The 17,683-nt window shown below is 44.5% G+C and overlaps 1 protein-coding gene across 1 annotated transcript in view; it reads left to right on the plus strand.

Annotated features, from left to right (window-relative positions):
* Positions 1-3,017: 3,017 nt before the first annotated feature.
* Positions 3,018-17,683, plus strand: part of SIGLEC1 (sialic acid binding Ig like lectin 1) — a 76,806-nt gene continuing 62,140 nt past the window's right edge. Inside the window, exon 1 of the mRNA XM_044273775.1 lies at positions 3,018-3,055. The gene's annotated coding sequence lies outside the window, so the exon portion shown is untranslated. The remainder of the gene's footprint in view (positions 3,056-17,683) is intronic.

A 17,683-nucleotide genomic window follows, 5' to 3' on the forward strand; every position in this document is an offset into this window, starting at 1 on the left:
AGGGAATAACACACACCTGGCCATGGAACAGCTGAGAAGACAATTGTCCCATTACTTTTGGTCCCTTAACAAGTAGGAGGCACATATGCAAAGTGTTGTAATTCCTACACCATTTACCTGATTTGGATGTAAATACCCTCAAATTAAAGCTGACAGTCTGCAGGTAAAGCACATCTTGTTTGTTTCATTTCAAATCCATTGTGGTGGTGTATAGAGCCAAAAATGTTAGAATTGCGTTGATGTCCCAATATTTATGGACCTGACTGTACATCTACCAAGATCCTTCTAATATCAGCCCTACTTTCTTTAAGGTGACGCAAACATTCTATCACTTTATATAAACAAAAGTAACTTTCCATATATATAGGTGATAGTCTTAAACTAGATTTGTGTAGTTTGCCCCTGTGGACTTAGCGACCCATCATTCTCACAACATTACTCCTTTCCCATCAATATTTTCCAAGGGCATTTTACTACTGGAATTTGACAGGTGGGGAGTGCATTGCGCCTGCGCTTGGGGATGTCTCGGTTGCGCAGACGCTGAGTATCCCCGAGTATACCTGTTATCCCCACTGTGCAGGCACATGATATCCTCTTTGCGCCTGCGCGGTGGCACGGCAGCTCATACACAGTGCCTGCGCCTTGGCAAGACAGGTGGCGCAGTCGCGCCGAGCTGGAATGCACACCATGGAAGCACGCAAGGAACAGGTGCAGTAACTTGTACTGAATAGATTGGGTATATTAGGGAGCAGTCTAGAGACACCCAGTTGGACTGCTTACATCCAGCCGGCACATCATTGTAGCTATTAAGCTCTATAGCTATCAATCTTTATTGTATCGTCTTCCTCCCCTGATGAATCTGTCTTCTACTTTGACGGAGGAAACGCCCCGGGATGGTATATCTGGAAAGTAGTATAGTTATCGCTTGGGAGCACTACATTTAGGGAGGGAAAGCTATTGCTAGGGTCAGCCACCGATAAGTGGGGCCGCTCCCTTTGGGGGGATACTTCTGCATTTAGGCTGGAGACTCCTCCGCTTTCAGGCAGGGCTTGATAGTCCAAGTAGGGATTTATCTCCCATGACCCAGCCTAAGCCCCTGTCTAAGAAGGGACACGTGGACTTGGTGATCTAGGGGGTAAAATATTGTTGAATCTAAAACCTCTGGACCTTCCCTACAGTGTCGGATCCAGCAATCAAGCGGCAGAGACAAGGTGTGAAAAAAACTGAAACGGAATCACCACCAAAGACGCCTTTCCCTCCAACTCCAAAGCTCAGAGCCACCACATTATCCTGGATACAACCATCATTTTCCAGACTACCTATGCAGTCAATTGTATGAATAATTTTTTCTTGTGGGACTCATATTAAAAACCAAATATAAATGTTATGTTTTAAGTAGGTTAAGCTCTTCCAGTGACAAAGATTAAATGAACTTGAATTAGTTTAGCTTTGAAAATAGACATCTATTGGGGGGACATGATTAACCTGTACAAATATACAAAAGAAGCATACAAAAAATATCAAGGGAAGCTCTTCTGTGTTAACCCCCCTCAAAAAACAAGGGGCCACTACTTACTGAACGCCCAGAGAAAAAAAGATTCAGTCATAAGAGGTGAGAAGCATTCTTTACAGTAAGATCTGTGAATCTCTGGAATAGCCGCAGGAGCCGGTCACAGCAAGTACGGGAGATGCTTCAAAAAAGGTTTAGATGACTTTATAATCAAAAATAACATTGAGGCTTATGACAAAGTGCAGAAATCTTGTTCTACACACCCTTTCCCTTTGGACCAACCCCTTTTTAAAAATAAGATAAGGAGGAGGCATGGTGGAGCTGGGCACAGCACGCATGCACACTTCACTAATCGGCACACACGCATGGACGCGCATGCACACAGGGATTTTATTATAGAGGATATATATCTACTATAATAAAAGCCCTGTTTGCATGCTCATGGCTGCATGTCCATGCGAGTGTGCTGATAATTGAACTGCGCATGCGCGGCACGCCATCCAGTCAGCAGTGTTGACTGGACTGCGCCCACACCAGTGCGCTTCCCAATCACCAGTGCCCCACACGCAACCATGCTGCCCACACCAGTGCGTATGGCGCACCCACCAATCATCACACGGCGTTCTGCATGCCGCCCACACTGCCCACACCTGCGTGCCGGCCAATCATCGCTGCCGCTCGCAGGTTATGGTGTGCTCTCTACGTCGGGGCACTGCCATTACTGTTCGTGCATCACACAGCCGCACAGTCCCAGCACTCTCAGCCTCAGACAGCAGCCACTGCCAGCAGTCTCAGCCACCAGTCGCTGCCAGCAGCCTCAGCACCACCAGTCTGTGCCAGCCATCTCAGCCATCAGTCAGTGCCAGCAGTTTCAGACAGCAGTCAGTGCAAGCCGTCTCAGCCATCAGTCAGTGCCACAAGTCACAGTGCCAGCAGTCTCAGCCACCATTCAATGCCACCAGCCACCAGTCACAGTGCCAGCAGTCTCAGCCACCAGTCAGTGCCACCAGCCACAGCCACCAATCAGTGCCAGCTGTCTCAGCCATCAGTCGGTGCCACCAGTCACAGTGCCAGCAGTCTCAGCCACCAGCCAGTGCCAGCCATCTCTGCCATCAGTCAGTGCCACCAGTCACAGTGCCAGCAGTCTCAGCCACCAGTGAGTGCCACCAGCCACAGCCACCAGTCAGTGCCAGCTGTCTCAGCTACCAGTCAGTGCCAGTGCCATTTAATATAAACTGTTCCTACTAATGTTTATGCACCAATGTTCTAGCACCCGTTATTGTAACTGGCTTAATGTCTAGTATATGATAATCCTGTAACAATGAGGTTCCATTAATGAGTAACAGAAATTTATTTTAGTTTGAGCAATGGCCCCCAATTATATTATTCAAGTTCTCGATTCCTCATTTGAGAACAGAAGAATAGAATCTAAAAATTGCTGACAAGAACTGTGAAAAAGAGGAACTCGATGATTTAAACATGATATTTAAACCTCGAATATCAGTCAGAGGATAACAGGCCAGATGAGGGACATATTCCTGAGAGGTAATTTATTCATTGCTTTTCACTCACTACAATTATTTTTAGTTTTAGTTGTTTTTATATGCTATAGTTTTGGATTATAGGATGCAGTTAATAAGATGTGTCCATGCTTAAATGGGAGAAAAATGGGGCTAACCTGTGCATGCACTAATATCTTTACATTTATATAGGAATCAATAGTGCAGCCTTAGTCTTTAGGTCTGTAAATTCAAGTGATCAAAGTTCAACATATCGTAGAAGTAAAGTTTATGTTTTTAATGTACATTAAATGGACCTTCCTAACTTATCCCTAGAACATACCATCACTTTATTATCAATGGTGATCTCTTGTCTTTTAAAGGGCATTTTACATGGAACAGTTTTTCACCGTATTTTTTGTATGGCCCATTTTTATATTTGTATAGGTTAATCATGTCCTTAGATGTCTTTTCTCAAGACTAAATAAATTCAATTCTTTAATCTTTCTTCATAACTAAGACCCCCCAGGTCCCTTATCAGTTTAATCTCCCTCCTTTGTACTTTCTCCAGCTCCAGGGCATCCTTTTTATGGACTGGTGCCCAGAACTGGACTGCGTATTCCAGTTGAGGCCGCACCAATGCTTTGTAAAGTGGTAATATTATATCCCTGCCCCACGAGTCCATGCCTCGTTGAATGCATAACAATATCTTGGTGGCCTTAGAAGCAGCTGATTGACATTGTGTGCTGTAATTTAATCTACCATCTACAAGGACACCCAAATCCTTCTCTACAAGTGACTCCCCTAGTGTTACATCCCCTAAGACATATGAAGCACGGAGATTATTACTACCAAGATGCATAACTTTACATTTAGCCACATTGAACCTCATTTGCCAAGTTGATGCCCAATCACTCAGAGTGTTCAAGTCAGCTTGTAGTTTATGGACATCTTCCATAGATTGCACAGTACTACACAGCTCAGTGTCATCTGCAAAAATAGAAATGGTGCTATTAATCCTGTCCTCGATATCATTAATAAATAAATTAAATTATAGAGGATCCAGCACTGAACCTTGGGGTCACCACTTATAACCGTGGGACCATTCTGAATAGGAATCATTGAACACAACTCTCTGGACACGGTCCTTCAGGCAGTTTTAAATCCAATGTTGGGTAAATAAAAACAATTAATGGATAACTAAAACCTTTTTGAAAGAAATGAAAGGGCAAAAATTATGTCCAGCGCTCTGCCCCACTGGCCATCATCGACTCTGCTTGGTCATTCCAGTGGGGTATAATATTTACCATTGTGTAAAAATATTCCATGGGTCAAAAATTCAAAATTAGGGCTCATGCATACGACCGTATGTATTTTTCAGTCCGCAAAACACGGATCCACAAAAAATACGGATGGAGTCCGTGTGCATTCCGTATTTTGCGGAACGGAACAGCTGGCCCCTAAAATAACAGTCCTATCCTTGTATGTTATGTGGACAATAATAGGACATGTTCTATTTTATGCAGAACGGACATGTAGACATACAGAAACGGAATGCACACGGAATAACTTTTTTTTTGCGGACCTATTGAAATTAATGGTTCTGTATACGGTCCACAAAAAAACTAAACAGACACAGAAGGAAAATACGTTTGACATTTGTACGTTTGACAATGTGTGATTACCATGATATTCAGGTCAGGAAGTCAAGTAACATGGACAATGAAGACCTCTCCATGACAAGGAAAAAAATTTAAAAAGCACTAATGAGATTAGATGCAGAAGTTGTCAACAAAGTGGTCCTCATCATGTCATGTGTGATCCAAATCCAAACAGGCAGAGACACAATCTGATTAGCATTCTTGACCAGAACATTAGGCCAGGTAGACAATTATTACAACTCCTTTACTTGAAAGTTGGGACTAGCTTAAATTCTAGTGCAAAAAACCTCAAACAAAAAACTATGAAGGGGAGATACAACATATGCTGAGGATTCACTGTTGGACTGATATTTCTTGGGTTCACCAGAGGAGATGTTTCTGAGGTACCACCCCACACCTATACAAAACATAGAGCACATCCACTAATTTCATTGTAAGCCCTAATAGATCATATTTGATCCCAATAAGTATGAAACAGGCCATATTGGCATTGATTGAGTCCTAACGTTGAAGTCTCTTGCTGGACCATTGGGCTTATTATTGTGTCAAAGCCTGGGCCCTTCTAAGGATCTTCTGGTACTCTGGTATCGCAGTCAAATCAGCAACTTTGCTCTAATAACTACCTCTCCTCATAGTAAATGAGTAGTAAAAATAGACCCTGAATGTGCAGTTCTCATTCTCCTGTGGTTTGAACTTTACTTAGGAACAACTTCTTTTCTACGATCAGCAGATCTCACACTTCCATTTCAATTAATAAATTAGAGCATGAGAAAAGTTATTTGGAGTTCTCTAAGCATAAATCTCACACGCTGTATTTAACCTCTTAAAGGCTTTGTACATCTTCAGATGCCTTTTTATTTTTTACTTTTTACTAGTGATGATCGAGCATGCTCGGCGAACACCTGGCATTACAGTGATTTGCTGGCCGGAACACGTCATGATGACACGTGTTCGGCTCACTCTTAGTCAGGGAGAGCTGTGCATAGGGAGGGACTGAGTGTAGGGAGTGTTATTGGAAGATTTTTATTACAAAAACTTTTAAGGACTATTGTGTGTGACAGCAGCCATATATATTTTTAGCGCATCCTGTGTTAAATAGCGTCTAATAGGCCGCTGTGGACAGTGAAATTATCCGTGCCACATCTCTTGTGTAAAAAATATCAGTAACATCCAGTGTACTTTTTCCGTAGACGGTGTCTGCTGCGGACAGTTACTTTTTTTGTGCCACATCTCCTGTATAACGTGTGCGCATCCAAAAAATATCTGTGACATCCAGTGTACTTTTTCGTAGACGGTGTCCGCTGTGAACAGTTAAATTATCCAGTTATTATAGCCCTTTGCAGACAGAATTGTGGATCAATTGTCCCTTCTGACCATAGGGGGCTGCATGAGAGAAAGGTGTCAAACATTCCTTTGTCTCACACAACCCTTTGCAGACAGAGGGTGATGAAAGCCAAATCATTTTAAAATAGAAAATAAAAATAAAAATTTTCCTTCTAAGTGCCAGCGTTCTACGTAAGAACCCCAGGGCCGCTCCGTAACCACTCAGGGCCTGAACTTCCTTGTTGTAGTCCCTCTTGAAGCGGTCCGGCATTGACCGCCACCGAGTGGTAACCTTGTCCACTGTGGAAAAAAAAAAAAGTTAATTTAAGAATATTATTGTGGACTAGGTCTACATTATACATGAGTTAGTGCTGTACTTACCACATTCTTTCTGATCCACCGCACTGAGATCCTCCCAGACACTGAACAAACATTCAGATATCTGGCTCCAGAGCCGCTGGGTCAGGTGATGGTCTGCATGGTGGCGGTCGGTGTGGTCCCGTAAGGCAGGACACGCCTCCACCAGCTGGATAAGGCGATTGTTGTCTATACGAGGGACAACAAGCTCCCTATCTTCCCCGGTGGAGACTCTGTAATCCTGGAAGAAAATAGAAAAGATACACTACAGACTGTACAAATGAAAAATTCTATTAAAAAACAAAGTCTTTCATACTTACACGTCCCTCACAGCCACAGCCTTTCCCACAGACTCTGGAGGGGACTGGGGGATCCTGCCTGGCGGATCTAGTAGAAGTTTCCTAAAAAAAACACCATAAAAAATGGTTAAATGGTCCTGGTCAATCCTATCTCCACCTCCCCTCGGTGATTCTGAGGTCCCACACGTGCAATAATTTGCAACCTATTCAATGACCTAGGCAAAGTGCATCGGTCACGCCCCCAATAGCAATCAAGCAAAACTCAGAACCATCATTAGCTAACCCCCCCCCCCCCCCGTGAAACTTGCAAAAATCAGCCCTCTTTTCAATATCCGCACAAATAATTACACCCGACACCCCTGTGCTCGGCCACACCTGTTGTCAATCTACCCCCAATCACTGCCATATTTGTCCAACCCCACACGTGCAATAATCGTGCCCCTATTCACTGACCAAACAGACGTGCATATTTCATGCCCAGAATTGCCATCATCCCTACCACTGACCTATCTTCCCACACCCCCTCCTCGCCATTTGACAATCGGCCACCTATTACATGACCACACCAACATTTCATAAACCGCCCAGTGGCGTCGCCAGGGGGGGGCCAGAGGGGGCCACGGCCCCCCCTACATCAAGCTGTGCCCCCCATGTGCCCCCCAACTAAAATGTCCCCCATTCATTTTGGTAATAGTTGGTCTATGCTGCGCTGCTGTGCACTGTGTAGGCACTAGGCAGCCCTACCGGACATCTTCTTCACATCTGATGATCTGTCTCGGACTCGTGCAGTTGCGGTCTCACTCTCTAGTCTCCACCCATCGCCGCCGCGTCCCCGGCTCCACCCCCAGCTCCGCCCCGGCCCCGCCCCCAGATCCGCCCCCGGCTCCAGGACATGACCAGTTGAGTCAGACTCAGTGGCAGTGAGACGAGCTGATTCTGATACATTCATCTACTGGCAGCAGCTGCTTAAAGTCATTTTTTTTTTTGGGGCAACTTAAATTCCTTATAATGTATATATTATATAATAATATATTAATATATAGGGCTCTTACTTATTTTGGTTGGGTAGTTTCTTAAAAAAACAGACTTTTATAATATGTAAATGAGCTCTCTACCAGCAAGTATCCTCCTTTAATAAAGACGCCCCCTCCTCATGTTGATTGACAGGGCCAGCGAACGCGCTCGTCCTCTGGCTGGCCCTGTCTGCGTTCAAAATCTGGTGCCTGCGCCGTACCGGTCTTCAATTGGCGCAGGCGCACTGAGAGGAGGACGCTCGCTTGGCCGCTCCATCCTCAATGCGCCTGCGCCGATGACGTTACATCTACACCCGGCGCAGGCGCACTGAGGAAGGAGCGGCCGAGCGAGCGTCCTCCTCTCAGTGCGCCTGCGCCAACTGAAGACTGGTACAGCGCAGGAGACAGATTTTGAACGCAGACAGGGCCAGCCAGAGGACGAGCGCGTTCGCTGGCCCTGTCAATCAACATGAAAGGAGGATGCGGCTGATACCTACTTGCTGGTAGAGAGCTCATTTACATATTATAAAAGTCAGTTTTTTAAAGAAAAATGAGTATATATAAATATATCGCATTATAAGGAATTTAAGTTGCCCAAAAAATATATATGACTTTAGTGGGGTGACAGAAGCCCTTTAAGCCAGCCAGGCCCAGACTAGAGAACAGACAGTGTGTGGCGTGGCGTGACCCTACCCTACCCTACCGATACCGAACAGACTGGACTGAGCCTGACCTAGTGGTGACGGTGTGTAGCAGGTTAACTTAATAATAATAAGGTACAACTTACAAGTAGAGACTGAGTGGACTGACTAAGTCTCTTTCTATTCTAACTAGAGAGATTAGATCTGACTCTGTCTGAGAGGAGAGCTGGCTGGCGGCTGCCCCAGAATCTTCCTGATTTAAAAGTTAAAGGGGTTCTGCACTTTAATTTAACTGATGATCTATACTCTGGATAGATCATCAGCTTCTGATCGGCGGGGGTCAGACACCCGGGACCCCCGCCGATCAGCTGCTTAAGAAGGCACCGGCGCTCCAGTAGCGCCGCGGCCTTCTCACTGTTTACCGCCGGCCCACTGATGTCACAAGTTACGACTAGTATCAACTAGCGTGGACGCGGCTAAGCTCCATTCAAGTGACAGAGCCGCGCTCAGGCTAGTTGATACTAGTCGTGCTATCAGTCACTGGGCTGGCGGTAAACAGTGAGAAGGCCGCGGTGCTGCTGGAGCGCCGCTGCCTTCTCAAACAGCTGATCGGCGGGGGTACCGGGCGTCTGACCGCTGCCGATCAGAAGCTGAAGATCTATCCAGAGTATAGATCATCTCAGTTAAATGAAAGTGCAGAACCCCTTTAAAGTCACTGTCAGTGCAGCCTGGATGATTACAGTGTTTACTTTACCGTTCAGAGAAATCATGTTCAAATGTGAGCGGTGGGAGGGTGATCGGGGGTCTGTGGATTTCATGAGTCATTACACTGTTATAGGGGGGGAGGGATCTGTGGATGATACTCTTATAGTGTTATAGGGAGGGTGATGTGTGGTCTGTGGATGTCATGAGTCATTACACTGTTATAGGGGGGGGGGGTCTGTGTATGATACTCTTATAGTGTTATAGGGAGGGGGATCGGGGGTCTGTGGATGTCATGAGTCATTACACTGTTATAGGGGGGGAGGGATCTGTGGATGATACTCTTATAGTGTTATAGGGAGGGGGATCGGGGGTCTGTGGATGTCATGAGTCATTACACTGTTATAGGGGGGGAGGGATCTGTGGATGATACTCTTATAGTGTTATAGGGAGAGTGATGTGTGGTCTGTGGATGTCATGAGTCATTACACTGTTATAGGGGGGGGGGTCTGTGGATGATACTCTTATAGTGTTATAGGGAGGGTGATCGGGGGTCTGTGGATTTCATGAGTCATTATACTGTTATAGGGGGGGGGGGGGATCTGTGGATGATACTCTTATAGTGTTATAGGGAGGGGGATCGGGGGTCTTTGGATGTCATGAGTCATTACACTGTTATAGGGGGGGGGTCTGTGGATGATACTCTTATAGTGTTATAGGGAGGGTGATCTGTGGTCTGTGGATGTCATGAGTCATTACACTGTTATAGGGGGGGAGGGATCTGTGGATGATACTCTTATAGTGTTATAGGGAGGGGGATCGGGGGTCTTTGGATGTCATGAGTCATTACACTGTTATAGGGGGGGAGGGATCTGTGGATGATACTCTTATAGTGTTATAGGGAGGGTGATGTGTGGTCTGTGGATGTCATGAGTCATTACACTGTTATAGGGGGGGGTCTGTGGATGATACTCTTATAGTGTTATAGGGAGGGGGATCGGGGGTCTGTGGATGTCATGAGTCATTACACTGTTATAGGGGGGAGGGATCTGTGGATGATACTCTTATAGTGTTATAGGGAGGGGGATCGGGGGTCTTTGGATGTCATGAGTCATTACACTGTTATAGGGGGGAGGGATCTGTGGATGATACTCTTATAGTGTTATTGGGAGGGGGATCGGGGGTCTTTGGATGTTATGACACTGTTACGGGGGGGGGGGGGGAATCTGTAGATAACACTGTTATAGGGAGGGGGATCTGTAAATGACACAGTTATGGGGGGGATCTGTGCCACTCTGAGGATGACACTGTTAGGCTCCCTTCAGACGTCCGTAACAGCGGCAATGTGCGGGTCCGCATTTTTTTTTCGGGAACGGGGCCGCCTTTCCGTATCCGGCTGCACATCGTGCTGCCCTATAGAAATGAATGGGTCCGCAATTCCGTTACGCGAATTTCGGATGTGTGAATGGGGCCTTATAGGGAGAGGGATCCCGATATGACACTGATATGGGGTGGATCTGTGGATGACACATAGCATAAGATGCTATAAACAGTATGTGTCATCCACAGATCCCCCTCCATAAGTGTCATCCACAGATCCCCAGGCAGCTAGGACATGTTGAAATCTGAGTGATTGGGGTTTTTCTTCCCTATTGCGGTTTTAGGTATTGGGTAAAGTATTGCAGCATTTCTAAGCGTACTTGTGTAAATGTATCATTGTTATAGCTGCCCCCCTACTTTTGTCCTGGCCCCCAGTGTGCCCCCCCAAAATTTGAAAGCTAGAGACGCCAATGAAACCGCCCCCACACACCAAACCCACACCCCACCATCAGTGACACTGCTCTGGAATCTGACCCCTCTATGACAACTTTCCCACCCCTGCAATAATCAGGCCCATGCTCAATAATTGGTGGAAGCAGGTATATCAATATCCTTAATCAGTATTTTGTGGAAGCAGGTGTATCGCAGGCCTCAATCAATATTTGGTGGAAGCAGGTATATCAATTCCCTTAATCAGTATTTTGTGGAAGCAAGTGTATTGCAGGCCTCAATCAGTATTTGGGGGAAGCAGGTATATCAATCCCCTTAATCAGTATTTTGTGGAAGCAGGTGTATTGCAGGCCTCAATCAATATTTGGGGGAAGCAGGTATATCAATCCCCTTAATCAGTATTTTGTGGAAGCAGGTATATAGAACCCCTTAATAAATATTTGGTGGAAGCTGGTATATTGCACCCCTCAATCAGTATTTTGGGGGGCAACAGGTATATCCCACCCATTGCAATTAGTTGTTCCAATAGCGTTTGTCCCTCTTTATAGCTGCGGTATCTCAGCAGAACCGCACACAACTGCTGCACAATACAAATGCACTATAATATACTTTATATGTTAGAAAGTATATTATAAGTATATCACACCCCTCTATATCACACCTATCGATAGCACAGCTATACCAGTCCTTAAAAGGACTTTTGTGGCCCTATTAGCTAGCGTTTTGTGTCCCTAACAGCCTGTCCCTGCTCCACAGTCCATGTACTGAAATGTCTAAATTGGCTGTCCTTTCCCAACTGATGGATGTGTCATGGGTCAAAGTTCAGCGCAATGCAAAAGAACATGGCGCATGCGAACATCTCCATATGTTCGCATGTTCTGCGAATCGCGAACGAGCAAAGTTCACCGCAAAACGACCGCCTTGCGAACCGCAAGGCCATCTTTAATTTTTAAATCCAACAGCTAAATCCTTATCTCCCCCGACATCTGCCATTGGGGAACAGATTTCTCAAAGCCCCCATACAGATTAAACAATTGGCTGATTCTGTCGAAATCAACCAATATAAATCTAATGTGCGCAGCCAGAACATATATAAGTATCTGAGATTCTGATAATAGGTACTTTTTACATGAGCCGGGGTCCGACACCCTGGACTCCAATCAGCTGTTTGAGTGCAGTGCCACTTGCAGCTTGCCAATCACAGCACCGTCCAGTGGATAGTGGCTGTGCTTGGTATTGCAGCTCAGACCCATTCACTTGAATGCGACTGAACGGTGTCTAGGCCACATGACCAATAAACATGATGTCACTTGCCTAGAAAGAGGCTGCAGCACTCACCGGAGTGCCATGGGTTCTTCAAACAGCAGAGGTTGCCAGGAGTCGACTCCCACCAATCTGATATTGATGACCTATTCTGAGGATAGGACAACAATAGCAAAATCTCCCAAAACCCCTTTAATCTTCAGACTAGGAGTGTGCATAGCACTTGAATCGTCGCGTAAGTGCTATACTGTTTTTACAACTTTTGCCTGGAGTACAATTTTATTGGCTTGGATTGTATTTTATCCTCATCCTGGACAAAATCAATCTCTTTCAGCTGTGAATACAAGCCAAGCATAGGCCGGTTATAGGCATATGGTTCTAAAAGCTATGGATTGTGGTGAGCCAGAAAATCTCTGTCATTTACAATTATTAGTGTTGAGCGCGAATATTCAAAAACAAATTTGAATCGCGAATATCACCACTTCGAGAATTTGGGAATATTTAGAATATAGTGCTAAATATTAGTTTTTTAGTATATTTGTAATTTTTTTTTTATCTGAAGTCATGATTAGGGATGAGCGAACCCGAACTGTATAGTTCGGGTTCGTACCGAATTTTGGGGTGTCCATGACACGGACCCGAACCCGGACATTTTCGTAAAAGTCTGGGTTCGGGTTCGGTGTTCGTCGCTTTCATGGCGCATTTTGAAAGGCTGCAAAGCAGCCAATCAACAAGCGTCATACTACTTGCCCCAAGAGGCCGTCACAGCCATGCCTACTATTGGCATGGCTGTGATTGGCCAGAGCACCATGTGACCCAGCCTCTATTTAAGCTGGAGTCACATAGCGCCGCCCGTCACTCTGCTCTGATCAGTGTAGGGAGAGGTTGCAGCTGCGACGTTAGGGCGAGATTAGGCAGTGATTAACTTCTCCAAAAGACTTCATTCAGAGATCGATCTGCAGCTGTGGATGATTGAACTGCTGCTATTAAATTGCTCACTGTTTTTAGGCTGCCCAGAGCGTTTTTCAGTCACTTTTTTCTGGGGTGATCGGCGGCCATTTTGTGTTTTGTGGTGCGCCAGCACAAGCTGCCACCAAGTGCATTTAACCCTCAATGGTGTGGTTGTTTTTTGGCTAAATCCTACATCAGGGTCAAGCTGTCACACCAAGTGCATTTAACCATCAATAGTGTGGTTATTTTTTGGCCATATACTACATCAGGGGCAAGCTGTCACCAAGTGCATTTAACCATTAATAGTCTGGTTATTTTTTGGCCATATACAGTGGGATGCAAAAGTTTGGGCAAACTTGTTAATCGTCATGATTTTTATGTATTATTCATTGGTTGTTACGATAAAAAATGTCAGGTAAATATATCATATAGGAGACACACACAGTGATATTTAAGAAGTGAAATTTAGTTTATTGGATTTACAGAAAGTGTGCTATAATTGTTTAAACAAAATTAGGCAGGTGCATACATTTGGGCACCACAAAAAAGAAATGAAATCAATATTTAGTAGATCCTCCTTTTGCAGAAATGACAGCCTCTAAACGCTTCCTGTAGGTTCCAATGAGAGTCTGGATTCTGGTTGAAGGTATTTTGGACCATTCCTCTTTACAAAACATCTTTAGTTCATTAAGGTTTGATGACTTCCGAGCATGGACAGCTCTCTTTAAGTCACACCACAGATTTTCAATTATATTCAGGTCTGGGGACTGAGATGGCCATTCCAGAACGTTGTACTTGTTCCTCTGCATAAATGCCTTAGTGGATTTTGAGCAGTGTTTAGGGTCGTTGTCTTGTTGAAAGATCCAGCCCCGGCGCAGCTTCAGCTTTGTCACTGATATCTGGACATTGGTCTCCAGAATCTGCTGATACTGAGTGAAATCCATGCGTCCCTCAACTTTGACAAGATTCCCAGTCCCTGCACTGGCCACACAGCCCCACAGCATGATGGAACCACCACCATATTTTACTGTAGGTAGCAGGTGTTTTTCTTGGAATGCTGTGTTCTTTTTCCTCCATGCATAACGCTCCTTGTTATGGCCAAATAACTCAATTTTAGTTTCATCAGTCCACAGCACCTTATTCCAAAATTAAGCTGGCTTGTCCAAATGTGCTTTAGCCCACCTCAAGCGGCACTTTTTGTGCTGTGGGAGGAGAAAAGGCTTCCTCTGCATCACTCTCACATACAGCATCTCCTTGTGTAAAGTGTGCCGAATGGTTGAACGATGCACAGTGACTCCATCTGCAGCAAGATGATGTTGTAGGTCTTTGGTGCTGGTCTGTGGGTTGACTCTGACTGTTCTCACCATTCGTCGCTTCTGTCTATCCGAGATGTTTCTTGGTCTGCCACTTCGAGCCTTAACTTGAACTGAGCCTGTGGTCTTCCATTTCCTCAATATGTTCCTAACTGTGGAAACAGACAGCGGAAATCTCTGAGACAGCTTTCTGTATCCTTCCCCTAAACCATGATGGTGGACAATCTTTGTCTTCAGGTCATTTGAGAGTTGTTTTGAGACCCCCATGTTGCTACTCTTCAGAGAAAATTAAAAGAGGAGGGAAACTTACAATTGACCCCCTTAAATACTCTTTATCATAATTGGATTCACCTGTGTATGTAGGTCAGGGGTCACTGAGCTTACCAAGCCAATTTGAGTTCCAATAATTAGTTCTAAAGATTTTGGAATCAATAAAATGACAACAACAGTGACCACATGTCTGCAGCTGCCTAATTGTGTTTAAACAATTATAGCACACTTTCTGTAAATCCAATAAACTTCATTTCACTTCTCAAATATCACTGTGTGCGTCTCCTATATGATATATTTAACTGACATTTTTCATCGTAACAACCAACGATTTATACAGGAAAATCATGACGATAAACAAGGTTGTCCAAACTTTTGCATCCCACTGTACTACATCAGGGGCAAGCTGTCACCAAGTGCATTTAACCCTCAATAGTGCGGTTGTTTTTTGGCTAAATCCTACATCAGGGTCAAGCTGTCACACCAAGTGCATTTAACCATCAATAGTCTGGTTATTTTTTGGCCATATACTACATCAGGGGCAAGCTGTCACCAAGTGCATTTAACCCTCAATGGTGTGGTTGTTTTTTGGCCTAATCCTACATCAGGGTCAAGCTGTCACACCAAGTGCATTTAACCATCAATAGTCTGGTTATTTTTTGGCCATATACTACATCAGGGGCAAGCTGTCACCAAGTGCATTTAACCCTCAATGGTGTGGTTGTTTTTTGGCTAAATCATACATCAGGGTCAAGCTGTCACACCAAGTGCATTTAACCCTCAATAGTCTGGTTATTTTTTGGCCATATACTACATCAGGGGCAAGCTGTCACCAAGTGCATTTAACCCTCAATGGTGTGGTTGTTTTTTGGCCTAATCCTACATCAGGGTCAAGCTGTCACACCAAGTGCATTTAACCATCAATAGTCTGGTTATTTTTTGGCCATATACTACATCAGGGGCAAGCTGTCACCAAGTGCATTTAACCCTCAATGGTGTGGTTGTTTTTTGGCTAAATCATACATCAGGGTCAAGCTGTCACACCAAGTGCATTTAACCCTCAATAGTCTGGTTATTTTTTGGCCATATACTACATCAGGGGCAAGCTGAGCCTGTCACCAAGTGCATTTAACCCTCAATAGTGTGGTTGGTCAAGCTGTCACACCAAGTGCATTTAACCATCAATAGTGTGGTTATTTTTTGGCCATATCCTAGTCTAATTCTGTCAGTAAACGTATACCTGTCACCCAGAGCCTAAATAATAGACCTCAAATCTATATCCAGCTAAATCTGTCGTTACTGCTGTGGCTGGTCAAGTTATTTAGTGTCCGTCAAAGCACAGTTTTTGTTCTGGGTTAAAATACAATTCCCAATTTAGCAATTTCCTAATTTAGTGGTTTCTGCTGTATCAGTGCTATTTTAAATCTATCCCTAAAAAGGTATATAAGATTCAAGGTGCACATAGGGTCATTCTGAATAACTTCACACACACGCTACTGTGCATTTCCAAGTCTAATTCTGTCAGTAAACCTATACCTGTCACCCAGCGCCTAAATACTAGGCCTCAAATTTATATCCAGCTAAATCTGTCGTTACTGCTGTGGCTGGTCAAGTTATTTAGTGTCCGTCAAAGCACATTTTTTGTTCTGGGTTGAAATACAATTCCCAATTTAGCAATTTCCTAATTTAGTGGTTTCTGCTGTATCAGGCCTACTTTAAATTTATCCCTAAAAGGGTATATTATATTCAAGGTGCACATAGGGTCATTCTGAATAACTTCACACACACGCTACTGTGCATTTCCAAGTCTAATTCTGTCAGTAAACCTATACCTGTCACCCAGCGCCTAAATACTAGGCCTCAAATTTATATCCAGCTAAATCTGTCGTTACTGCTGTGGCTGGTCAAGTTATTTAGTGTCCGTCAAAGCACATTTTTTGTTCTGGGTTGAAATACAATTCCCAATTTAGCAATTTCCTAATTTAGTGGTTTCTGCTGTATCAGGCCTACTTTAAATTTATCCCTAAAAGGGTATATTATATTCAAGGTGCACATAGGGTCATTCTGAATAACTTCACACACACGCTACTGTGCATTTCCAAGTCTAATTCTGTCAGTAAACCTATACCTGTCACCCAGCGCCTAAATACTAGGCCTCAAATCTATATCCAGCTAAATCTGTCGTTACTGCTGTGGCTGGTCAAGTTATTTAGTGTCCGTCAAAGCACAGTTTTTGTTCTGGGTTAAAATACAATTCCCAATTTAGCAATTTCCTAATTTAGTGGTTTCTGCTGTATCAGTGCTATTTTAAATCTATCCCTAAAAAGGTATATAATATTCAAGGTGCACATAGGGTCATTCTGAATAACTTCACACACACACGCTACTGTGCATTTCCAAGTCTAATTCTGTCAGTAAACCTATACCTGTCACCCAGCGCCTAAATACTAGGCCTCAATTTTATATCCAGCTAAATCTGTGGTTACTGCTGTGCCTGTATTAGTGTAATACGGTACCTAAATAGATAGCCAGATAGTGTTAGTTGTCTTTAAAAAAAAGCCCTGAATTTGAATTCAATACATTGGGTCAAATAATATTTTTGTTGTTGTGGTGAACGATAACAATTAGGAAAACATCTAGTAAAGGACGCGGACGCGGACATGGTCGTGGTGGTGTTAGTGGACCCTCTGGTGCTGGGAGAGGACGTGGCCGTTCTGCCACAGCCACACGTCCTAGTGTACCAACTACCTCAGGTCCCAGTAGCCGCCATAATTTACAGCGATATTTGGTGGGGCCCAATGCCGTTCTAAGGATGGTAAGGCCTGAGCAGGTACAGGCATTAGTCAATTGGGTGGCCGACAGTGGATCCAGCACGTTCACATTATCTCCCACCCAGTCTTCTGCAGAAAGCGCACAGATGGCGCCTGAAAACCAAGCCCATCAGTCTGTCACATCACCCCCATGCATACCAGGGAAACTGTCTGAGCCTCAAGTTATGCAGCAGTCTCTTATGCTGTTTGAAGACTCTGCTGGCAGGGTTTCCCAAGGGCATCCACCCAGCCCTTCCCCAGCGGTGGAAGACATAGAATGCACTGACGCACAACCACTTAT

The sequence above is a fragment of the Bufo gargarizans genome, unplaced genomic scaffold (genome assembly GCF_014858855.1).
Source record: "Bufo gargarizans isolate SCDJY-AF-19 unplaced genomic scaffold, ASM1485885v1 original_scaffold_1130_pilon, whole genome shotgun sequence".
Classification (NCBI taxonomy): domain Eukaryota; kingdom Metazoa; phylum Chordata; class Amphibia; order Anura; family Bufonidae; genus Bufo; species Bufo gargarizans.